Source organism: Crotalus tigris, unplaced genomic scaffold, assembly GCF_016545835.1.
Source record: "Crotalus tigris isolate CLP2741 ecotype Arizona unplaced genomic scaffold, ASM1654583v1 scf7180000017668.6805642782:7212621, whole genome shotgun sequence".
In the NCBI taxonomy this organism is placed as follows: Eukaryota; Metazoa; Chordata; class Lepidosauria; order Squamata; family Viperidae; genus Crotalus; species Crotalus tigris.
This window is the reverse complement of record NW_024096554.1, coordinates 3036946-3059915: the sequence shown is the minus strand read 5'-3', so window position 1 is coordinate 3059915 and position 22970 is coordinate 3036946. Positions and strand designations below refer to the sequence as shown.

General features: G+C 38.2%; 1 protein-coding gene across 7 annotated transcripts in view; it reads left to right on the top strand.

Annotated features, from left to right (window-relative positions):
* DAAM2 (dishevelled associated activator of morphogenesis 2) overlaps positions 1–22970 on the top strand; it is a 242941-nt gene that overhangs the window by 8307 nt on the left and 211664 nt on the right. For 2 of the 7 annotated variants that reach the window (XM_039337091.1, XM_039337090.1), the window contains exon 1: positions 14335–14397. The exons of the other annotated variants lie outside the window; for them this stretch is intronic. The gene's annotated coding sequence lies outside the window, so the exon portion shown is untranslated. Of the gene's footprint in view, positions 1–14334; positions 14398–22970 lie in introns of those variants that run through there. 7 annotated transcript variants of the gene reach the window in all.

Below are 22970 nucleotides of genomic sequence, written 5' to 3'. Positions count from 1 at the left end.
GATGAGGGAATAAAAGGGGAACTCATCAAATTTGCAGATGATACTAAGCTGGCAGGAACAGCCAACACCCCAGAAGACAAGCTCAGAATCCTAAAAGATCTTGACAGACTTGAACAATGGGTCCTATTCAACAAAATGAAATTTAATGTGGAGAAAAGCAAGGTTTTACACTTAGGCAGGAAAAACCAAAGTACAAGTAGAGATTAGGCAAAACCTGGCTCAAAAATAGTAACTGTGAGAGGGATCTTTGAGTCCTAGTGGATGATCACTTAACTATGAGCCAGCAGCAGCCAAAAAAACTAATATAATCCTTGATTGTATAAATAGAGGCATAGAGTCAAAATCATGTGAAATATTAGTACCATTTTATAAAGCCTTAGTAAGGTCACACCTGGAATACTGCATCCAGTTTTGGTCACTACATTATAAAAAAGATAATTGAAACTTTGGAAAAAGTTCAAAGAAGAGCAACTAAGATGATTAAAGTCCAGGAGGCTAAAACATACGATGAACGGTTGCAGGATTTGGGTTTGGCTAGTCTAGAGAAAAGAAGGATTAGGGGTGACTTGATAGCAGTAGCCCAGTATTTGAGAGGTTGCTACAAAGAGGAGGGAGTCAACTTATTTTCGAAAGTACCAGAGTGCAGGACAATAAACTGTGATAAACTACAGTGCTGAGCCTTTGTCCCTTGCAGATGTGGGAAGAGCTTATATTTTAGAAGGCCTTTGTGGACAGATAGAAACTTCCCTCTGCGTGAGGTATTCTGTTCCTGCAAAGTTCTCACAGGGTGATTGTGACTATAACAGATCTCCTCTGAAAGGAGAAATCTTGAGTAGGCAGACAGTTGGAGAAATTTTGCATTAGGGAATATATGAATGAAAACATTTAGAGTGTTAAATGTCTCCAATGTATACTGACCTTCACAAAGATTTACAAAATACTTCCCTACTAGGAAACTTTTCCTTCCAAAGAAGCTATATGGATCTGTCCAAGTCATTATCAGGAATCAATCTAGCTCAGGGCTTTTCAACTTTTTCACCCATTGTACCACTTTTAGGATATGGCAACATCCGAGTACCATCAGTCGCCTAGAAAGGTGTCAAAAACGATGACCCCCCCAAAAAGGAAAAAGGTGATAAAATACAGGTAGTCCTCAACTTACAACAGTTCGCTTAGTGACTGTTTGAATTTACAATGGCACTGAAAAAAGTGCCTCCCAAGCCATAGCCAAGCAAGACAGCTGCCTGCCCACCCGGCGGCGCTCTTCCTCCTGTCCGAGATTTTCATTGTTATGAGCATTTCTGCTGAGGATCGGGGGGGGTTGGTTTTTATTCCCCTCATCTGCTGGGTGGTTGCAGCAGGTTTTGGTCACTTCACATGACCCTGGGACACTGTGACCATCATAAATATGAATCAGTTGCCAAGCATCTGAATTTAAATCACAAGACCCTGGAGATGCGGCAACATTCCAGCTGATCGGCGCTACTTCTGGGCTCAGCAGAAGCACCAGGATCAGCACCAAGCTCCAGCTGGAGCCTGGTGCTGATCCTGGTGTTTCCGTTGAGCCCTGACAGTCCCGAAGAAGCGCTGATCCTGGCGCTTCCGTTGAGCCCTGACAGCCCTGCAGGTCCAGCCATCTCTCACTCAGGCTTGTGTGGTGTTGCTACCGGTTCAGCTCATTCCCTTCCCCCACTACCACTTTTCTAGGATGGTCGCGTACCACCTGCCAGGTGCCAATGTACCACAGGTGGTACCCGTACCACTGATTGAAAAGCCCTGATCTAGCTAACTTTCAAGAATTCTTCCCTTGCTACACAATTAACATTCTTCTCTTGTTAATTGTGGTCAGCAGCTTTCTGCAATTAAGCTTAATTGATTTTCCAATTTGGGAAACTCCCAGACATTTACTGATAAGATATTAACAATTCTTTGACATATATGCTTGTGAGCGATTAAAATCAGGCAACATTAAAATTAAAAAGAGGGAAAAAGAATAGACAGCATCAGGATGGTACTGCTTGCTGTCCCTGCACATTTTTCAGGAGATTGTCATGATGGCTCAGTATGAGTCAGCATACATCAGTAACAGGCAGCCTCTCCACATGTAGCACAGTGGTACCAATAAACAGCTGTCCAGTGAAAAATTAAACAGAGATGGGAGCATTATGGTAGGCCTGGGAATGAATAATTTGTGCCATTCTGTAGCAGATACTCCTCAGCCTGTTATCCACACGTACTTGTACACACCAATCCAATTTTCCCCAATCTGATCTACTCCAGATGCAATGAAAGAATGATAGGATTTGAAATCTAATACATCTGGCGGGGCATCAAATTGGGGTAGACTATATAATAAATGATAGTTAAACTCTTTTGTAGAGGCTACAACAAAGACAAAATGTACTCTTAGATTAGGCTTATAGAGATGACTATGTGACCACAAGTTGAAAAGGTATGGAATTCCTCTGGGCTGATATATTATTGCAATGAACATATTTTAATCATATGAAACAGTTACAGCTATGTGAAATGCTTCCATGTACTACTATAGCCATGGACAAATTTTCCATTATGACAAAAAGGGAACATAAACACGGGTAACAAAGGCATGATGGTCTAATTGCACTGAAATATTTTTAAGGAGTTGTCGATACTTGGAGCAGAATGTAACAACAGTGACGTTAGTGAATGTTTGTGCAAGGCATCACGTTATACTTATTTTGCAACTGCTTGTTTGCCCATTTGTTTCTGAGTGGAACTGAAGAGTTGGTACACGAAAATGCATAATAATAATAATTGTATCATGCTGGTTTGGTTTCTTAAATTCCTCTTCTAGCACATCAAGTATAGTAAGAATAACACATATACACACACAACTATTCTCTTATAATCTATACTATTATATAACATCAAATATTTTTGATAAGTTTTGCCTTTACACTTTAAGCTATTGAGTATTTCCACACTGTTAATTTATAGCATCATTCAGCCAGCTAGTATAAGATTTTTCATATGGTTTGAAGAAAACATTGATTACGGGTGAGTGGTGATCTCACCAGTAGGGAAAGTAGAGGTACAAAACTCTGTGGTTGAGAAAAGTGCTGATTTTGTAGATGACCAATTGGAATCTTGCATGTTGTGCCTCATCAGGTTCCTTTTCCAGATGAATGGAATGGTTGCATAGAAAATAGCTTTCCATGCTAATGGAAAGCACCACTTTTTGCTGGATCCCTTGGATCTGGCTTCAGCTTCCCTTAGCAGCAGTCTGGCACTAAGATGGAAGTCCATTAGTACATCCTTAAGAAATGGTTAGCAGGCTATCTTGTCAGTGAAGCAAGGAAGGGGCATGAATGAAGCCTTTATGTACAGCGGGTCTCAGTTTTATTGCACACAGTCACTGGAATTCTTTTGTAATGGCTTCTTTGCTTCTCTTACAATAAAACATCTTATTTCTGGAGTCTTATATATCAGTTTAATTGCTTCCAGTCTAGCCTGCTGGGCAGAAATCAGTACTCTTTCATTAGTTTTGCACAACCCATCATATTAAAATGTGGCTAACAACTTTGTGGCTCAATGAGTTTCATGCATCTGGCTAATACAATTAGTTTTTTACTGTATTGTGCAAACTGAGGCAATTGGGCAAATGGAAAATTTATTAAGAAAACCATGGACTAATAATGTGGACTGTACAGTTTTGAATTTGTTCACTTAACATGCTAAGCCATTACTAATGGGGTTGATTCCAGCTACAGGAACCTTCCATTTATAAATGCCTTCTCTCCTGAGCTACAAATACTGACATTTTACAAACAAGCCAAAGCTGTGTTGATCTGGTGGGCATTTAACCTTTAAGTTTAATTGGACAGTGCCTATGATGTGGTAAGATTTTTTTAATAAATTATTTTTATTATTTGGATCTGATTATTTTAATATCTTGATTTGCCATACCCAGAGTCCATTTGGATTAGGGCCTGCTATGAATATTGTTGAATAGATGGAAATATGAATAAATATATAAGCCAACTTAGCCACAATATTTTAAAAAAATCACTGTTTATGGCATGTGTTCTGTGAACTCAGCCAATTATCATTTAGTATGTGCTATAATTCTTTAAATTAAACTAGATCAAGGCATGTAAATTTTTATCTGTGAATGAAATAGTAACTAAAAATCTCCCAGACAGGATACCAGGCTGAATGTAGTTTTTTGACTATCACCCAGAATAGTCAAAACCTTCCACTGGAGTTTTCTCAACCAAAGATCAGTATACAGTTACAAAGCTATCTCAGTGACCTTCCTGTTTCTTGAAGTCAGTTGCCTTTATTCTAGCCAAAAACCATTCTACAAAAATCAACTTCAGGCTTCAGACTAAGTTTAGTATTTTCTGCCTTTTCTCTTCCTATTTTTCTTCAGCCTCCCTGAAAATTCCCTATTCTGGCAAGCATTTCTTTTGTTAGGCAGATGATTTTTATGTGGTAGACCTTCATTTCGAAATGTTTTAATTTGCTGAGTCTGTTTCCATTTTTATGCTGCTGTCTTTTGTCTTTTATGGAATTGTTTTGTATTTAATCACTGCAAGCTGCCTTGTACTGGGCATATATATTGGAAGGGCTGAGTATATATTTTCTAAATAAACAAAAAAATTTTTCCACATACAAATGCTAATGTTTTAAATGATATATCATTTGCAAATGTAGAACAAATTACCTTCAATAAGACACCAACAAGACAGGCATCATAGCCAGAGAGGCATAATTGAAAGGAGAGAAAAAGATGAAAGCAATGAAGCCATAGTTGCAGCCCATGGGGGAAACCCCCCCCCCACTTGCTGGTGAACAACCGCATACAATTTTATTAGCGTTCTGGGAACACTGAATGAAGCAGAAGACCAGAAGGAAAGATGTTACAATCACAGTGGTCAAGCCAATGTCAAGCAGAACTTGAAGTTGCAAGGCAAGTATAATGTTGATGCTATGCACCTCTGTCTCAAATTAGTTTTTGAGAAAGAAAACCCACAAAAGGTATTTCCCAACTCATTGTAGAAGGATTGCTTTCATTTAGCACCCTTTTTTCAATTATGAAAGGTTGCATGATTTTGGAGAAATATGCACGCAATACTTAACGACTGTTTAAAGTTATGACGGGACTGAACAAAGTGACTTATGGCCAATCCTTGCACTTATGACCGCCCCAGCATCTCTGCAGTTAGAGGATCAAAGTTCAAGTACTTAACAACTGGCCTGCATTTATGATGGTTGCAGCATCCCAGGGTCATGTGATTGCCATTTGGTACCTTCCTAGAAGGCTTCCAACAAGCAAAGTCAATAGGGGAAGTTGGATTCACTTAACCACATTTAATGATTCTTATAATGAACATGGCAAACATGGTTATAAAATCTTGCCCAATTTACTTAATGTTCTCATCATTTAGCGATGGAAGTTCTGGACCCAATTGTGGTTGTAAGTCAAGGGCTACCTGTAATCCTCCCAGTCAACCATTCCAGAAAAGATATTACTTTGAAGAAGGAGTTTCAACTTAAGCATCATTTAGTCCTTAACGAACAAAATACGTCTTCTGTGTATGTGCATTATCTCTTCTTTTAAAGTCTCTGATAATGATCATCCCCATGCTGAATCTTATGGAAAACATCTGGCATTGCTGTATGTGATTAGTGGTAATTGAGATTTTTATTGGGTTTCTTTTTTTGGTTTTAATGGAAATTTTGTCTGTCTTTTGTTCATTGCCCAGAATTTCTTTGCACAAACGGGTGGCCATATAAATAGGAAGAATAAATACTGTGTAAGTACTGCATGGTACTTACAGGCACAAGGAATGTTTGTTCATAATTAACTGAAACATGATTATTCTGTTTACTCTACTTTTTGAATTTGCAATATATTGGAATTGAATTGAAATAAAATTCTGTTTGCTCAATACCATAAACTATAAACTGGCTGCAGGGATTGTTTTGTAGTATACCCTAGCCAGATATGTTGTTGTCAAATGTATAATTCAGAAGGTTGAGCAAAACAGCAAGTATTGATGCACACTGTTTTGGTTCCATGTACTTGATACACCAAGACAGTCAACATTTCCACAGAAGACTCACCTGCTTTTTTTCTTACTATTTTAAATTTTTGAATGTATATCATAACCTTCCATTTCCATTTCTTCTATCATTTTTGTTTTTTTGTTAAAATCCTTAAGAATGGAAAGACAATTGCAGTAGAATGCCAGAATCAGGAAGGGTCATGCAGGGTATCCAGTTCTATACTGCAAATGAAACATCCGTGGCAGCTTTCTATCTTCCATTTGAACATAAATACAGTAATAAAAGGGAACCAAACATCTTTCTGGGTACCTGGTTATACTCTCAACTGCTGTTTCTGTTAAGACGTTTGCTTTCTTAAAATGTTCACCTTCTTATAATTTAAAAGCACTTTTCCATATCCTGCGTTCTAGAATAACAGATTATCAAATACCTGAAGAACACTATCAAATCCCCTCTTTCTCCTTCAGTCTTATTTTACTGGTCAGTGGAATACCTTTTTCTTAAATAATTTTATTGCCTATTTTTTTGTCATCTTCACTGAACAGCTGTTAGACCAATTCTTTTTTGTTTGTTTTCTTTTATTCTGAACATCTCCACAGAAGCATTACATGATTACTTTCTCTGTTATTTCTGCTATGTTCTCTGCAAAGTTTTCCTTATTAGTTAGAATTAGATTAATATTTTTTAATGTCTTCTTATACCTTCTAAAGGAGAAAATACTCTGAGAGGCATGTTAGAATTTGTCAGAAGGACCATGCTTGAGAGAGTAACTATTCCAACATTTATTGGGAGACACAAAAATCCTCTGTGGCTACTAATTGCTGTTTATCCAGCCATGGTTTATGAACCAAGATATTTTGCAAACTTATTCATTAGTTTAGCCATTTTTAACCAGCTATGGTTATGTGTGCTGGGTGAACCTAGTCATGAAACTCACAATGCAGAACTGGCATAAAATTGCAACAAGGATAAATTTGCCACGAGAAAAAGTAACATGAGCACATACTCAAGCTTTAAAGATCTACTGATCTTTTCAGTTCCATAGATAAAATTAACAGATTAAGGGCTCAATATGTTTTGGTCCTTTCTTAACTAATGGGATTTGATGAGAAGTATATATGTCTTACAGAGTCCTACTACTCTCCAAAGCCTTTTACTGAAAAAAAGAGAGAAAGGATTGAAGGAGATCTCCCAAATGAGAAAAAAGATAAAAAATAGAGCAATGTTGGATTGCATGGGGGGAAAGAAAGGGTGATGTAAGCATGAGTTTGGAGGGATGGGGAGGAGGTTTGTTGTAGACCAGCATCAAAGAAAGAATATTATGCTTACTTTTGTACTTTCCATATTTGACTTCTTCAGAGCAATAATCCTGTCTACAAGCCAACATATTTCTGTTCATTAACTTTAAAGCTGACATTTGTTTCTGCTCAAGATCATTTTCCCTTCTCTTTTAACTGTGTCCCAGGATGACTTACAAGCAGTTGACATACATCCTAGCCAGTGAAAATTTTCCAGGACTATGTGAATCAGGTGTTATTATATTTAGAGTTTCAGTGCTTCCTTTACTACTTTACCACCTTTTATTATTTTAATTTTATAACAAACTGTGTTCTTATAACAAACTCCAATAGGCATACATTTATCTTTGATTTCCCTCCTCTTCCACATCTTTTGATTGGAAGGAACAAAAATACTTCTGATTTTTTTTATCACTGTCTTTATGCCCCGAGAGTGCCTAACAGGCTAATGTTTACACAAAACTGAGGTGAGGAATCAGAGACAGTTTCATTTCTACAACTAAAGTTCAAAATATGTGCTTAAAGTTGTTGGTTTTCTTTCTTCATGAGCAACAAGAAATTCAGCTGGATCAGCTCAGCCTAAAGAAAAGCCTACATGATGTATCAGCTTATAGGCAAAATTTAAATATCTGCATTATGGATTAGCAAATAATCTTTGCCTGTAGGTCTCTATCACCTCTAAGACAACAGAAAGGCAGGGGCACATCTAACCTCATATGCCCAAACTGTCTAAGTACAAATGTCATTATTCTGGGGTGCCCTGGTGACACAGTGGTTAGAATACAGTATTGCAGGCTAACTCTGCCCATAGCCTGGAGTTCGATTCTGACGTGTCCCAAGGTTGACTCAGCTTTCCATCCTTCTGAGATCAATAAAATGAAGAGCCAGATTGTTGGGGGCAATATGCTAATATTGTAAGCCACCCAGAGAGTGCTATAAAGCACTTATGGGATAGTATATAAGCCTAAGTGCTATTGCTATTATTCAGTGGTTCAGATGACCATCGTTTATTGAAACTATAATCAGCTGAGTTTATACCACAAACCATTAACTATGGGTCAGTGCTTACAATATGCTAAGCCAAAGCCAAATAAACCACCCTGTGTATTATATTGTGTGAATTTAACGTATGGCATTTGTTGGAAAAGAAACCCTTCCTTTCCTTTTCCAATTAGCTTGTTCTTCTTCCCTCTATTCATTGGTGGGGTTCCCAGACAGAAGACATTTCTAACAATACGAAATGGCAAAGAAGAAGCAGGTAGAGAAAAGAAGTCTACAATGCTTCCTGTCTTGTCTATTTACACCATCCATTAAAGTGTTTCCCTTCTCACAAATAGGAAAACAGACATAACCTGTCTTTTGATACAGAGATCATACTACCATCATATCCAATGGTTCAGTGAAGGGGTTGGTTTTGGTTTAGAAAGATATATAAATCTATCTGTAGTGGATTATAACCACTATATATTTTTAAGTTGTGTAAATCAGTCCTTGCCTTGTTTAACAAGGTAATTTGAAACAAGCCGCAGTTACTGTGATGTAAAACCAAGACTGAATAAGCATTTAAAGACATTTGTAGAGCAGCCATGACTATATTTAGGTGATTATTAACACTGATTTAGCTATCATCTAACGTAGCAGCCAACTCAGATTAGATTTTAATCTTCTTCTAATCTTGAGTCAGCATTCTTCATATGTTGAAGAGGTATTGTGAGATTTTATGTTTCATGTGCAGATGGTAGTGTCTTCTGTAACCAAAAATGAGGAATTGTTTTCTGTGAATTAATTTACAGCCAATGAATTAGGGTAGGCTTTCTTCCTCTCAACCAAGTCATCTTAAAGATGTAGTGAACTTCAGAAACAAAGTTAGTATAAGGCACTGCACTGTGAATATTTTGGTTGAAGGGGACAGTTCAAAATTTGCTCCAAGTCATCAGTGGCCATCTGACTTCATTAAAATTGGATGTATTATCCTTAAATATCAAAACAGCAGAAGCTCTTGCAACTGAAGCAAAGCAGAACAAAGTGCCTTTTGAAAATCCACATCAAATTTCTGGGCTCAACAGTGGTATATGTGATTTTTTTCAGAGAGAAGTTCTCCCACAATTTTTCATGGATTGGCTTAGCCCTAGGAATGTCCACAAGAACTCATTCCTTGTTCTCAGAATGATAAAAACAAAATCAATGTAATGGGAAGAAGGAATAACCTTGAAGAATAGAAGGAAAAGCCATAACTAAAAAAAATTGCCAGATTAAAGATATCTGAGTTGGGACCAGAACTATAACTTGACAGATCACCTCAGACAAGACTCTTGACAGTTTTCAGAAAGATGGGGGGGGGGGGGAGAGACTTGCAAGATTCTGTTAATTTTTTTTCTTCCCTTCAATTTTGTTTGGTTCTGAGAGACTACCTGGAAAAAAATCCTACACTTTTCTTGGCAAAATTTTTCAGGAGTGGTTTGCCATTTTTTCCCTCCTAGGGATGAGATAAAGTGACTGGCCCGAGGTCATGCAGCTGGTTTCATGCCCAAGGTAGAACTGGTACTCATGGTCTCCCGATTTGTCCCTTTATGTCTTAATCACAATACCGAATGGCTCTCCAGTTTGCCCTGTTACTATATCCTATAATAAAAGTAATATTATCAAGCATGATTTTAATTCCCTAGTCTGGTCTACCTTTAAGGTCCAACAATCTCAAATCTGTGATGCACTACCTCACAGGACTGGCAGTAAGTTGATCTCTTAAATGACATGAGAGCTTTTAATATCTTGTTGAAACACCTGGAATGATGTTTTTCCCTGAATCCCCTTTACAGAAACAAAAGCAATGAGATGACTATATTTGTTTGTTTATGTGTTTAATTTTTATCCCACCTTTATTATTTTTATAAATAACTCAAGACGGCAAACATACCTAATGCTCCTTCCTTTTCCTACTTGCCCCATAACAACAAATCTCTGAGGAGCGACTGGTTCAATGTCACTCAGCCAGCTTTCGTACCTAAGGGAGAACTAGAACCCATAGTTTCCCGGTTTCTAGCCTGATGCCTTAAACAAATTGGCTCTTATATATTCAATACTTCTATCTGAACTTCCCAGAAGCATTAGGTTCTGCACAGGCTGAGTTTTTCATCATTATGTGTATCTGTTTTTAATTTATTCAAGCAGCTTTCTCATCTCAAGGAGTTGTCAACTTGCCTATGGCCAAATACAGAGTGTGCAGGCCCTATCCTTTAAAATCTTTGGAATGTACATAACCTCCAGTTCTAGCAATGTGAAATGCGGCTTTGGTTACAATAACAAGTGTTTAGGGAACACAGGAGATTTTTAACTGCAAAAAGCACAAAAGCAAAACAAAGCAAAACTCTGCATACTGTTTTGATTTTCAATAGCCATGTGAGGACATCCTTTAGTTTTTTAGCTATAAATAAGCAATTGCTGTCAGTTGGAGGATGGATAACATTTCACATTTCTCTTGATGTTTTCTTAAATAGTAATTTTCTTCCCACAGTCGTTCCAAAGTGAAAATCAAGGCCAGTAAAGCAAAATCCATAGTCATGATTAACTTAAAACTTGGTTGATTGAATAAACAACAAATTGGCTGTGTCCACATGGCAAGCCATACCACAGTGGCTGAGTGACAAAATATGTACAGTAAAGTAACAAACAGGGAATCACATTTTGACTTAGCGTGGTGCACGAACCCATTTACTGCTGAGTTCTACTTAGATGGCTCCATAAGGCCACATAAAGTCAAATTGGAGTGAAAAAAAGATTTGATTTTTACCTTATCAAAACTAAGATGCTCAACAAAGTGACCTCTAGCAACCATTGCTCCATCTGAAGAAGGGCAATGAGGAATTCTTCAAATTCAAATCATTCTCTCTTTGAAATATGATTTGAAAAATATTCAGTTTAAATAGCAATAGCACTTAGCCTTATATACTGCTCCATAGTACTTTACAGCACTTTCTGACTTCTGGGTGGTTCACAATATCAACATACTGCCCCCCCAACAATCTAGGTCCTCATTTTACTGACCTCAGAAGGATAGAAGTCAACCTTGAGCCTTGTCAGAATCAAACTCTAGACTGTGGGCAGAGTTAGCCTGAAATATTGCATTCTAACCACTGTGCCACCAGAGCTCCTAAAATCAGAATCAAGGCTTGAAATAGCACATCAAATATTTATACCTGGATCTGTCAGGAGTCACAGAGGTCATATAGCCATAATCCTTGTTTCCGTGGTGAGATATATTAAATTCTTCCTAAATTTCTAGTCATACATATGCAAGGATGTATACAAAGTTTGTGCAAAATCATAATACTAGATCTATGGATGTGATCAATAAATGAAGTGTTCCGTTTCTCAGAAATGGTGGATATATGAATTAGTGACAAGAGTTTTCAGAGACATGATGCTTATTTCAAATATTTTGAATACTGATCATTTATGATAAATTCTTTACCCAGATTACACTATGTAGACATTAAACGTTTGGAAACATCAAAAAGACAAAGAAACAAAATACAGTAAAACAGCACCAGAAACATAAAATCAAGTGTTCCAGCACGGAGTGAAAGAATTACACAGAGAATCCATAAAACAAACTTTCCAAAGTTAGGGTCCTTCTAATATATTGGAGATTAATTGCCACAGTTCCAATGCTGGCTGGAAAGTTTGTTTAACTCATAGGGAAGAGAACAGCTTTGGGAAAGCTGGCACAAGGGATAGGGGTTTTTTACTGCCTTTTCCCTCCATGCATATAAATTTTAAAAAGTCTGAGTCAAGAAGATCATCATGATATTTTCTTCCTAGAAATCCATTTGGGGAATGTCTCTGATCCTGATTGTTTGGGTTACTTTTCAAAGTAAAAAATATAGCCCACTAGGAGAAAATGATTTGTAGCCACGATTCTTGGTCATCTTGGAGTAATAGATATACACAGCCTGGCCAAAATTATACTGCCAAAGAAATGTAGCTTAGCAGGCCAGTATCAAACATATCATTAAAGTTAGACCGTCAAGGACAGCCAGAGCTGGCAATGCATGATAGGAAATGATCAACAGAATATTGGTAGAACTAAATCAGGAGCCACACTATCCGGTGGATGCTTTGCTAACAGCCTACCATTTGACATCAGTATATGTGGAGGCCAAATTCTTGCAGAGCTGGTGTTATCATGCTGATAATGTCAGTGCAGGTGACTTTTTAATTGATTTTTTTAACATACAGAAGGTCCATCACATCACTGCAGTTTTATAGAGTACTGTATTCAGATGATGCCGTTATCTTTTCACTGGTAGCCCATGTTTCCCTTTTTTTGCACTTTGTCTCTAAATGGAGGTAGTTTTAGGCAGAAAAACATTGAGAAGTATAAATCTCAAGAAGCACACGGGTGTTTCAAAATGATTCATTCATGGAGTTTAGGAGAGGGAGTTTAAAACCGGCAATGATTTTCCCTTTTGCAGTTGTTGTGGTTGTAAGCATCTGAGAAGTTGAGTTACTGAATTTTATATGCTGGTCCATTTCCAAGCAGCTTATAAATAACAATAACAAATAAAAACCAAATCAATATTGTTATTTTGTTTTTGATATTTATTTTTAGTGGTTGACTGTACTCCAGCCAGAGTCATATTGTTCAGATTGGGCACTCACATGAATATTATAAATAAATAAGTATTAAGCACAATTCAGCTGGTGACCCTGCTGGCAGCAGTTCCTTAGCAAACCTTTTCTGCTAAGCCTTCTCTAGCAACCTCCCTGGGCCAGTAATTATTTTTCTACAGGCATTTCTCAACCTAACACACACCCTCTTTTATGAAATTAATTTCAAGCACCAGAATTTAAGCTAGGATACCATCATATTTTAAAATCAACCATGTTTCACACTTAACTTTCAGGTCAGAGTTGAGGAATATGACATTTTGCTAATACAAAAGTAGGAATGGGAAATTTAGAATTTTTATGTGGAAAAAAGGTTATGTAATCAAAGGGACTGCTTGCATGGCAGGTTAATTTCATTTCAGTGCCAAGAGAGAACTGCTTTCTCTCTTTTTCTATGCAGATACTCCTCCCCTTAAGCACTCCTATAATCTGCTCCAGGAGCATTTCTCCACCTTTTTTTGAGGTAGTCGATTAAGGAAATGCAGAGGAAGTGAAAGAGTTAAATCTTTCATGATGCAACTTGAGTTCTGCTTGTGGTTTGTTAGCTGCTAACCACAGTGCTTGTGATTTATAATGAGCTATGGATGAGCATTCATTCTTTCAGAATCTCAGTGGAAAAACTTTTTTTTAAAAAAAAAAAATGATGCCTACTTATGAGCTTATCAGAAACAGTGGTAAGTTGTAGTTTTGAAAGTCTGCAACTCAGATATGAAAAAGCAAAGTTGTGTAGGCAGTGACATAAAAGAACTGAGTGCAGGAGCTTGACTGCATTGGTATCAAGAGAAGAGAGGAAGGAACAGAGGGCGAAATAGGTAGGATAAGCATCTCTAAACATAGGCGCATCCTGTCATGCCAGTATGGATGGGATAGTGAAGATGCAGTAATAAAACACATTTTAAAAATAGCTGGGTTGGGAATTGCAGCTTCACAAACAATGAACGGAAAAATTGCAATATACTGCAGAAGAGGGCTCAGAGGTGTGTGCAAATCAGCCAGGATTCAATGTAAGTTGTAGATTCAATTCAGATATATCAACAGATTGGGGCTTCTGAGTTGGGGGGAGAAATTTTCTATGCATGCCTTGTTGTTCAAATAATCGAATTTGGAACATTTGATTCAATTCAGTGTTTCAGATTAGACAGTTGGATTTGGAATTCAATTGTCTTCAACGTGAATCTCCAAACTGACTATATACTCCTGGCAGTAGTAGGAGTGGCTATGAGAAAGTAAATTGAGAGAATATTGGACCAAACCCAGCAAACAAACATAGACTGGCAAAGTGTGGACCAGAAATGCAGGTTTTGTGGCATCAGGTCCAGATTAGAAGTGGAACAATGCAGGAAATGGATATAAAATAGCTCAGATCCAGCCACAGCAGGTAAGAACAGATTTCAAAAATCACCCTGAAGGTGGGCTTGTGGAAGCCTGGAAATTCTGTAAGAGATCATGAGGACAATACAGTACGTATCAAAAATGGTAGTGCTTGGATGTATATTTTGAAGTCTCACAGGAATCAAAGAAAGGGGAATGACATAATCTATCAACAGGCAACATTCCGGATCACATGTAAAAATCTAAATCTAATAACTACCCAGCTTTGTTCAGGTCTATGTCTAAATATATTAAAAACCAAGGGAAAGAGCTCCATGTGATCCGATCTACCCTATTCATGCATTCCTATGCAACAGACAAATTGCATTTATAGTAAATGATATAGAGAAACAATTAGGAACCGATATTTATTTCTTCATCAAAACACCCCAACTATCAGAAAAACCTTTCAGCCATTCTATGACAGGCATGACTTATATTTGTGATGAACTGCAATGTACAAGACTCTAAAGAGAAGAAAATAAAATTTGCTGAATTGTACAGGTCAGTACCGAGATCTATCTCTAGGCAGTATAAAATATCTTAAGAAATTATTTGGGCTGGAGATTTCTGGACCATTTGCACAAAGAAAAAAAAAAACTTTTCCAGATGGTTTTACAACATTGAGGCTGAGTAGAAATAACATGAGATAAAGACAAGGTGTCAGAAATAAGAGTAGGTTTTATTTACTTATTATGTCCTGCAGATTGTCAAAACATACATGGACATCCAAATTTTATCTCTCTGCAGGGAGGACATGAAACTTGAGATAAGATTAGCAGAGAAATATATTGTGTCCTGTGAAATAGGAATTTCACCTGGGTGTACTTAGTAAAAATGTTAGTCTAGAAAGATATGCGATAGAAAGGATCTGGAATACCCCAAAATGAATTACCATTATATAAAATCTATGCAATCCTCATGTACAGTAATGGCCAAAATTGTGGAAACCTTTTGGGAAAAGTATATTTTTGAGGTTTGATGGCTAATAACATCACTTTTTTTGAAGTAGTACCATAAAATTATATATCAATGGAAAGATAATTTAATCAAGAATGTAATGCAACAAATTATTTGTTCAATTATTTGTACTGTACTCTATGAAAAGTTATAGCCAAATAACCAGAAAAAGGAAGCACAACTTGCTTAGGTTGATATCAGGTAGCTTTCCTTCATCTGATTGTAGCCAACGAGCATGAGTGTTTAGAGAGCCAATCAGGTGTCATCTTGTTTTGGCAATGAGCCAATCAGATCACAGTAGGATTCAGTTATTGATGTCATGTATTGAAGCTGAGAGGAGGACATTTGTCAGTGTGTTATGTGATCACTGTCAAGTTGGTTGGGGGTTTTTTTGTGTTCTTTCATTTAGGGAACTTGTAAAATGTAATAAAATTAATGTAATGGTGCAAAGACTTAACTAGTTGCCCAGAAAGCGATGTAAAATAGTATTATTAAGCGAACAAGGCTACGGTTATAAAGAAATTAGAAGAAAAATTGGTGGTAACTTAACCAAAGATGGTATTTCTACTATACACTTTTCCCAAAAGGTTTCCACAATTTTGGCCATTACTGTCAAAGAGCATGAGTGATTATCAGATAGCTTAATGAGCATAGAGAGAAAGAAAACTAAACAAAAATAGAGAACACACCTAATATATTAACAGGTAGTGTCTTAAAATAGCTAGATGGTTCTGGGGTTGGGAAGAAGTGGAAATTGTGACATGGCCAGATACTTCTCTGGAGCTTCAAAGGGGAAAGTGCTACTTGTGTTTGGTCATATTATCTGGAATTCTCTAAAGGTAGAAGTGCACAGCCTTCAGTCCTCACGGACTTGAAAGTAACAAAGTAATAGAAGAATGAATTATTAAATGATTTCTCCAATTTCGTATTACTAAATGTATGAACTTTGTTTAATGTAATTAAATGTAAATCAAATCAAATAGTTGTTAATCTGGATATGACCTATTCATTTTGGAATGTTGCCCCTTGCATGATGTTCAAAAGACAAGGGTGGCTCTTGGGCCGAGAGAAAAATTTCACACTCCACTTTAAAAGCATGAACAGTGCCAGATGGCAGTGCACTAGAATTATCTTGACAAATCCAGGACTTGTTCCAATTAGTTTTGACACAAGCTGTGTACTCTCAGACCATTTCCATTTGTTTCAGTCAAGATTCCAGATAATTGAGCCCAAGATTAAGATTCTCTGATTCAATGGGACATGATGACTGCAGCACTCGTTTCCCATTTCTCTTGGCTTCTTCTTTTGCTCCCTATTTCTCTACAAATAGAGCATTTAGTCTTAATGATGATGATGATGATGATGATGATATGCAACATAACACCCTGGACTTAACAATTGTTGATAAGAAAGGCAAAAAAGTCTGGATAGTGGACGTGGCAGTGCCTGGAGACAGCAGAATAGACTGGAGAAGTTAACAAAATACAAAGACCTACAAATAGAAATAGAAAGACTGTGGCAAAGGCAAGCAAGGGTAGTACCAATAATAATAGACGCCTTGGGTGCAATCCCAAAACAACTAGAGCACCACTTGAATACCATTGGCATTGACAAATTCTCCATTAGTCAATTGCAAAAGGCGGCCTTACTAGGAACTGCTTCCATCCTGCAACGATATCTGTAATACCATCAAACATCCACATCTGCCTATTCCAGGTCCTTAGTAAAGACTCGATAGGTAGACAAAAATGCCAAATCCAATTTTAAAACATGGAAAAAATTCTATCAATGGTTAGCAATACGACAGAATGAAAAAAGGTTATGAAATTAAATAGGATAAATGATACTTTTTATTTAAATTTTATGTTATCTGATTGCTGTGAATACTCTTATATTTCCGATCTTATCTATAAATAATTATAATTAATAAGTAATATATCAGTATTTATAAGTAATTATACTCAATTAGTAATATATTATTAATAGTACATTAATTATTGTATTCGTAGAATGAATGATATGTCTTGGTTAATTTCTCACTCTTATTGTTAGTGATAAATCTATTTAACATACCTGTTTAGTATTATATTAACTATAGACATTTAAGATGGATGGACTACCCGGATGGTAGTCTGCTTGCTGAAGCATCGATTCATTGTTGGGGGTAACCCCACTATTGTACCTATCCCTACCTTTGGTTTAATCCTTGTTTTGTACGCTATGTTGTACCCCTACCTATTTTATTCCCTCCCCATCCCTATAAAATCCAATATATATACACATACATACATACATACATACATACATACATACATACACACACACACACACACATACACACACACACACATATATATTTTCTGAGGTTTTCACGGGTGTTTGTATGTAGGTCTTTGGTTATTCGAGTTTTCTCCCACGTAAAATTGGAAGTGTCTTGGTGACGTTTCGATGAAGTCCCATTCATCATTCTTCAGGCTGGTGTTTTCAGCTTCATGCTTCGAGGAACAATGTGTAGTCTTAGCTGTTTCTTCCTTTTAACTGCCAGTGGAGGTATGAACTGATTGGGTGGGAGCTTGGCTGTGTTCTGATTGGGTGGAGATGTGTTCTGATTGGTTAGGGGTTTGGCTGTGCTCTGATTGGATGGGGGGTTTGCTGTGCTCTGATTGGATGGGGGGTTGGCTGTGCTCTGATTGGATGGGGGAGTGTTCTGTTTGGGTGGGGGCTTTGTTGTGCTCAGGTTAGTCTGAGTTGCAGGGGGGTTTAAGATGGTGGGCTGCCTTGCTATTTTCTGGCTTCGCGTTCATGGTCGTGCCTCATCTTCATGGGGGGTGTCAATTTGCTTCATGTATGGATTGGAGGGATTTAAAGTGGCTAATGATGCAGCTGTGGTCTGGTTTCTGGTTTGTGGTCCTGCCTCATCATTGGTGTGGCTTTGGGTTTGCTTTTTGCGTGAATGTGTGGTGGTGACATGCTGTGTGGTTTTGGTGAGTGTGGGTCTGGTGTCATTCTTTGTGTTAGGGAGTCGTTTGTCAATAAGGGCGGGTTTCCAAATGGCTGGTAGGCGGTAGGTATCATCTTGTTTGTTCATGCTGTGTGGGTGTTTTTCTATCTCGATGGCTTCTCTGATTATTCTGTTATTAAAATGTTCAGTTTTGGCGATAGTTCTGGTATTTTTAAAGTCAATTTTATGTCCTGTGGCTTTAAGGTGTTGGACCAGGGAAGATGTTGGTTCCTCTTTTTTGACTGAGTTCTTATGTTCTTCAATGCATGCACTTATTCTTCTGTTGGTTTGCCCGATGTATGTGTTGGGACAAGCGGTGCATGGGATTTCATATACTCCTTGATTTTCTAACTCAATTTTATCTTTGGGGTTTCTTAGGATGGTGGATATTTTTCTGTTTGTGCAGAATGCTGTTTTGATGTTGTGTTTATGGAGGATCTTGCTGATTCTGTCTGTGGTGCCTTTTATGTATGGGAGGAGGGCTTTGCCGTTTTCTTGTTCTCTGTCTTGGATTTTAGTGGGGGTTTCTTTTTGGATTAGGTTTGTAATCTTATTTCTTTGGAATCCATTGGATGTTAGTACATTGGTGAGAGTGTGTAGTTCGGTTTTTAGGTGTTGTTCGTCAGCTAAGCGTTTTGTTCTGGAGATGAGTGTCTTGGCTACAGAGTTGATCTGTGCTGGGTGGTGGTGTGAGAGAGCGTGCAGAGAGCGTTTTGTGTGTGTTTTCTTCTGGTAGATAGTGTGTCCTAGGGAGCCATTGGATTTCTTGTAGACTAAGACATCCAGGAAGGGAAGTTGGTTATTAGCTTCTGTTTCCATGGTGAACTGTATTTTGGGGTGTAGGCTGTTGAGGTGTGTGAGGAAGTTGTCCAGTTTTTCTTTCCCATGTGGCCAGATTATGAAGGTGTCATCTACGTATCTGAGCCAGAGTTTGGGTTTGTGATCCGATTTTTCTAGAGCTTGGGTTTCAAAGTGTTCCATGTAGAGATTTGCAATGACAGGTGAGAGGGGTGATCCCATGGGTGCTCCTTCTATTTGTTTGTATTTTTGTCCATTATAGATGAAGTATGTGTTGGATAGGCAGTGGTTGGTCAGGTCTAAGATGTGTTTGGGGGGGTTATATTTGTTTTGGATAGCTGTCAAGGCTTCTTTGATAGGCACTTGGGTGAAGAGGGATATGACATCGAAGCTCACGAGTAGGTCGCTGGGCTGTAAGTTTTGTTTCTTTATGATCTCTATAAACTGGAATGAGTTTTTTACGGTGTGAGGTGATGGATTCTGCATAGGGCTGTAGTTGTTTGGCGAGAAATTTGGCTAGGTTTTGTAGAGGTGAGCCTATGGAGCTGACTATGGGTCTGAGTGGGGTTCCTCCTTTGTGTATCTTGGGGAGACCATAGAGTTTGGGGCATCTGGATGATTTCTCTCTGGGAATGATTCTTTGCTGGATCTCTTTGCTAATGGGGGAGGCTTTTATTTTGGATCTGGTGGTTTTTTCCAGGTAGGTGGTGGGATCTGTGTTTAGGGGTTTGTATGTAGAGTCTTGGAGTAGGTTGGTTAATTTGGTTTGGTAGTCAGATATGTTCATAACCACCGTGGCGTTGCCCTTGTCTGCTGGTAGGATTATTATGCTGGTGTCTTCTTTCAGGTTACGTAGTGCTGTCTGTTCCTCTTTGGGTAAGTTGCTTTTGGGTGGCTTGCTGGTGCAGAGGATGTTGGTGATTTCGAGTCTGATTCTGTTAGTGTCGTCGGGGTTGATTTTGGTCAGGCTGGCTTCAACTCCACATATAATGGTTTCAGTGGGGATGTATTTGGGAGCGACTGCAAAGTTGAATCCTTTGGAAAGGACATTGGTTTTGGCTTTGGTGAGGATCCTATCTGAGATATTATGCTTTGTTTGTTTCATGTGTGGCTGTGAGGGAGGAGGGGTTTGTTTCTGGCGTTCTTGTAGTCTTCAGAGTTTGTTGGTGTGTGTGTCTGTCTTGAGGGTGGTCTGTGTTTCGGCTCTCCAGACGGCGAGTTGTTTGGATTTGTCCCAAAGTGCAGGGTGGATCTTGTTGCTGAGTTTGAGGTGAAGTGTGAGGAGATCTTTGTTAATTCGGTCTAGGAGGAATCTTTTTGTGTGAAGTTCATTTCTGATTAGGGCCAATTCTGTTCTTTTCAGGATGCGTTTGGTAGCTGCAGAGTTGGAGTGGAATTTCAGTTGGAAACATGTGGGGATTAAATTTTGATCTCGGCAGTTGCGTAGGAATGCGAGGTCGCATAAAATGGAAGCTCTTTGGACTTCAAGTTTTTCATAGGGCCTGGTCAGATGGTGGATTTCCTCCCTGTAGAGGTTCGATATTTGTTTTCTGAGGTTTTCGCGGGTGTTTGTATGTAGGTCTTTGGTTATTCGGGTTTTCTCCGCGTAAAATTGGAAGTGTCTTGGCGACATTTCGACAAAGTCCCATTCGTCATCTTCAGGCTGGTGTTTTCAGATTCATGCTTCGAGGAGCAATGTGTGGTCTTAGCTGTTTCTTCCTTTTAACTGCCAGTGGAGGTATGAACTGATTGGGTGGGAGCTTGGCTGTGTTCTGATTGGGTGGAGATGTGTTCTGATTGGTTAGGGGTTTGGCTGTGCTCTGATTGGATGGGGGAGTGTTCTGTTTGGGTGGGGGCTTTGTTGTGCTCAGGTTAGTCTGAGTTGCCGGGGGGTTTAAAATGGTGAGCTGCATTGCTATTTTTTGGCTTCGCGTTTGTGGTCGTGCCTCATCTTCATGATGGGTGTCAGTTTGCTTCATGTATGGATTGGAGGGGTTTAAAGTGGCTAATGATCTTGATTCTCTCCATCTGTTAATGCAGCCTAGCACTGTGTTGGCTTTTTTGGCAGGTTCAGCACACTGCTGGCCCATATTTAAGTGATTGTCCATTAGGACTCTGAGATCCCTCTCACAGTTACTACTACTGAGCAAGGTACCACCTATACCAGGGGTAGGCAACCTTAGCTCTTTTATGACTCATGGACTTCAACTCCTAGAATTCCTGAGCCAGCATGACAGGCTCAGGAATTCTGGGAGTTGAAGTCCACGAGTCATAAAAGAGCCAAGTTTGCCTACCCCTGACCTATACTATACCTATGCATTTGGTTTTTCTTGCCTAAATGTAGAACTTTATTTTTTTCATCATAGAATTTCATTTTGTTAGATAGCTCCCAATGTTCAAGTCTCTCAAGATCCTTCTGTACCTTAAGCCTATTTTCTGGAGTGTTGGCTATTCCTGCCAGCTAGATGTCGTCTGCAAATTTGATGAGTTCCCCATCTATCCCCTTATCCAAATCATTGATGAAGATGTTGAAGAGCACTGGGCCCAATATAGAGCCCTGGGGCACCCATTACACACTTCCCTCCCTGTAGATGCAGTTCCATTGAGGACCACACGCTGAGTACTGCCGGTCAGCCAGCTATGAATCCATCTGGTGGTGATGCTGTCTATCTTATCAAATAGTAGGTTATGGTCTATTGAAGTTCAAGGCTCACATAGTGGGCTAAGCATAACATTGTGCGTCTGATTGGAGTGAATTGTAGGGGTAACCCAGAATTATGATTCACATTATTTATTTTATTATTTTTATTTAAAGTTTTTAATTCTTTATTTTAACTTACAGTTTTATTAACATTCTGTTTTGTGGTCTGTATTGTTGGCTACTCAACAATAAAGTTAGAGAGAAGCATAATTATCTTTGTTTGAATTTCATTTAGCCTATACAATTGATGGTTTAGTTTATGGCAAAGCAAGTTGTTGGAATCCAGTAAATTTATTCAGCAAATTATAATAAAGCAAACAAGAGCTTAGCAAACTCTATGAATATAGACAATGGTTATTAAAAATAATTGGTGATGGCTTGGACTAGGGATATACAGATATTGCAATCTCATTGCACCAATCATGATTAGGGCAGAGTGCAATCGTTATAATACACAATTGATTAAAACTTATGTTTCTTAGATACCTACCTTGAGATTAACCTAAATTTAGCAATGGTATAGTTATTTGCAAGAAAGATTGGCTTGGTATTAGGCATACTTTATGTTTTCAGGATTTAAAATTTTTCATGCAAAGCACTCCTCCTTCTAAAAACAACCTCCCTTTTTAATTATGCACACTCTGAAAATGATCCAGAAGCATTGCTTTGGATTTCCCATGAACACAGAATTTCTCTGCCATTCATTAAAGCAGCCCATCTTTTTTACGATTCCATATGAGCCAGAGAAAAACTAGCAGTTACTTTAAATATCATAATTCACTTTAATGACTGGTTCTTTAAAGCAGCAGCAACAGCGTCTATTTTTCCCCCAGGAAGTCAGGCTGCTTTAATGAATAGCTGAGAGACACTAAGATACTATGCATGGATGAGACCTAAAGTGCTTCTGAATCATTACTGACGTATGCACAGTCCTGCTACTTTTTCCTGCTGCAGCTTCCTTCAGATTTGGAGTCTGCTGGTGAGAAAAGCAAGAAACAGAGTAGTTGGGTAAGCTAGTTGAAAGAGAGAAAAGGTAATTGGATGGCGGGGTTTCACATTTTTCTTCTCTACCTGTTTTCAGTAAAATTTCTCCATGCCTAGTATTGAGTAATCAGTAGTT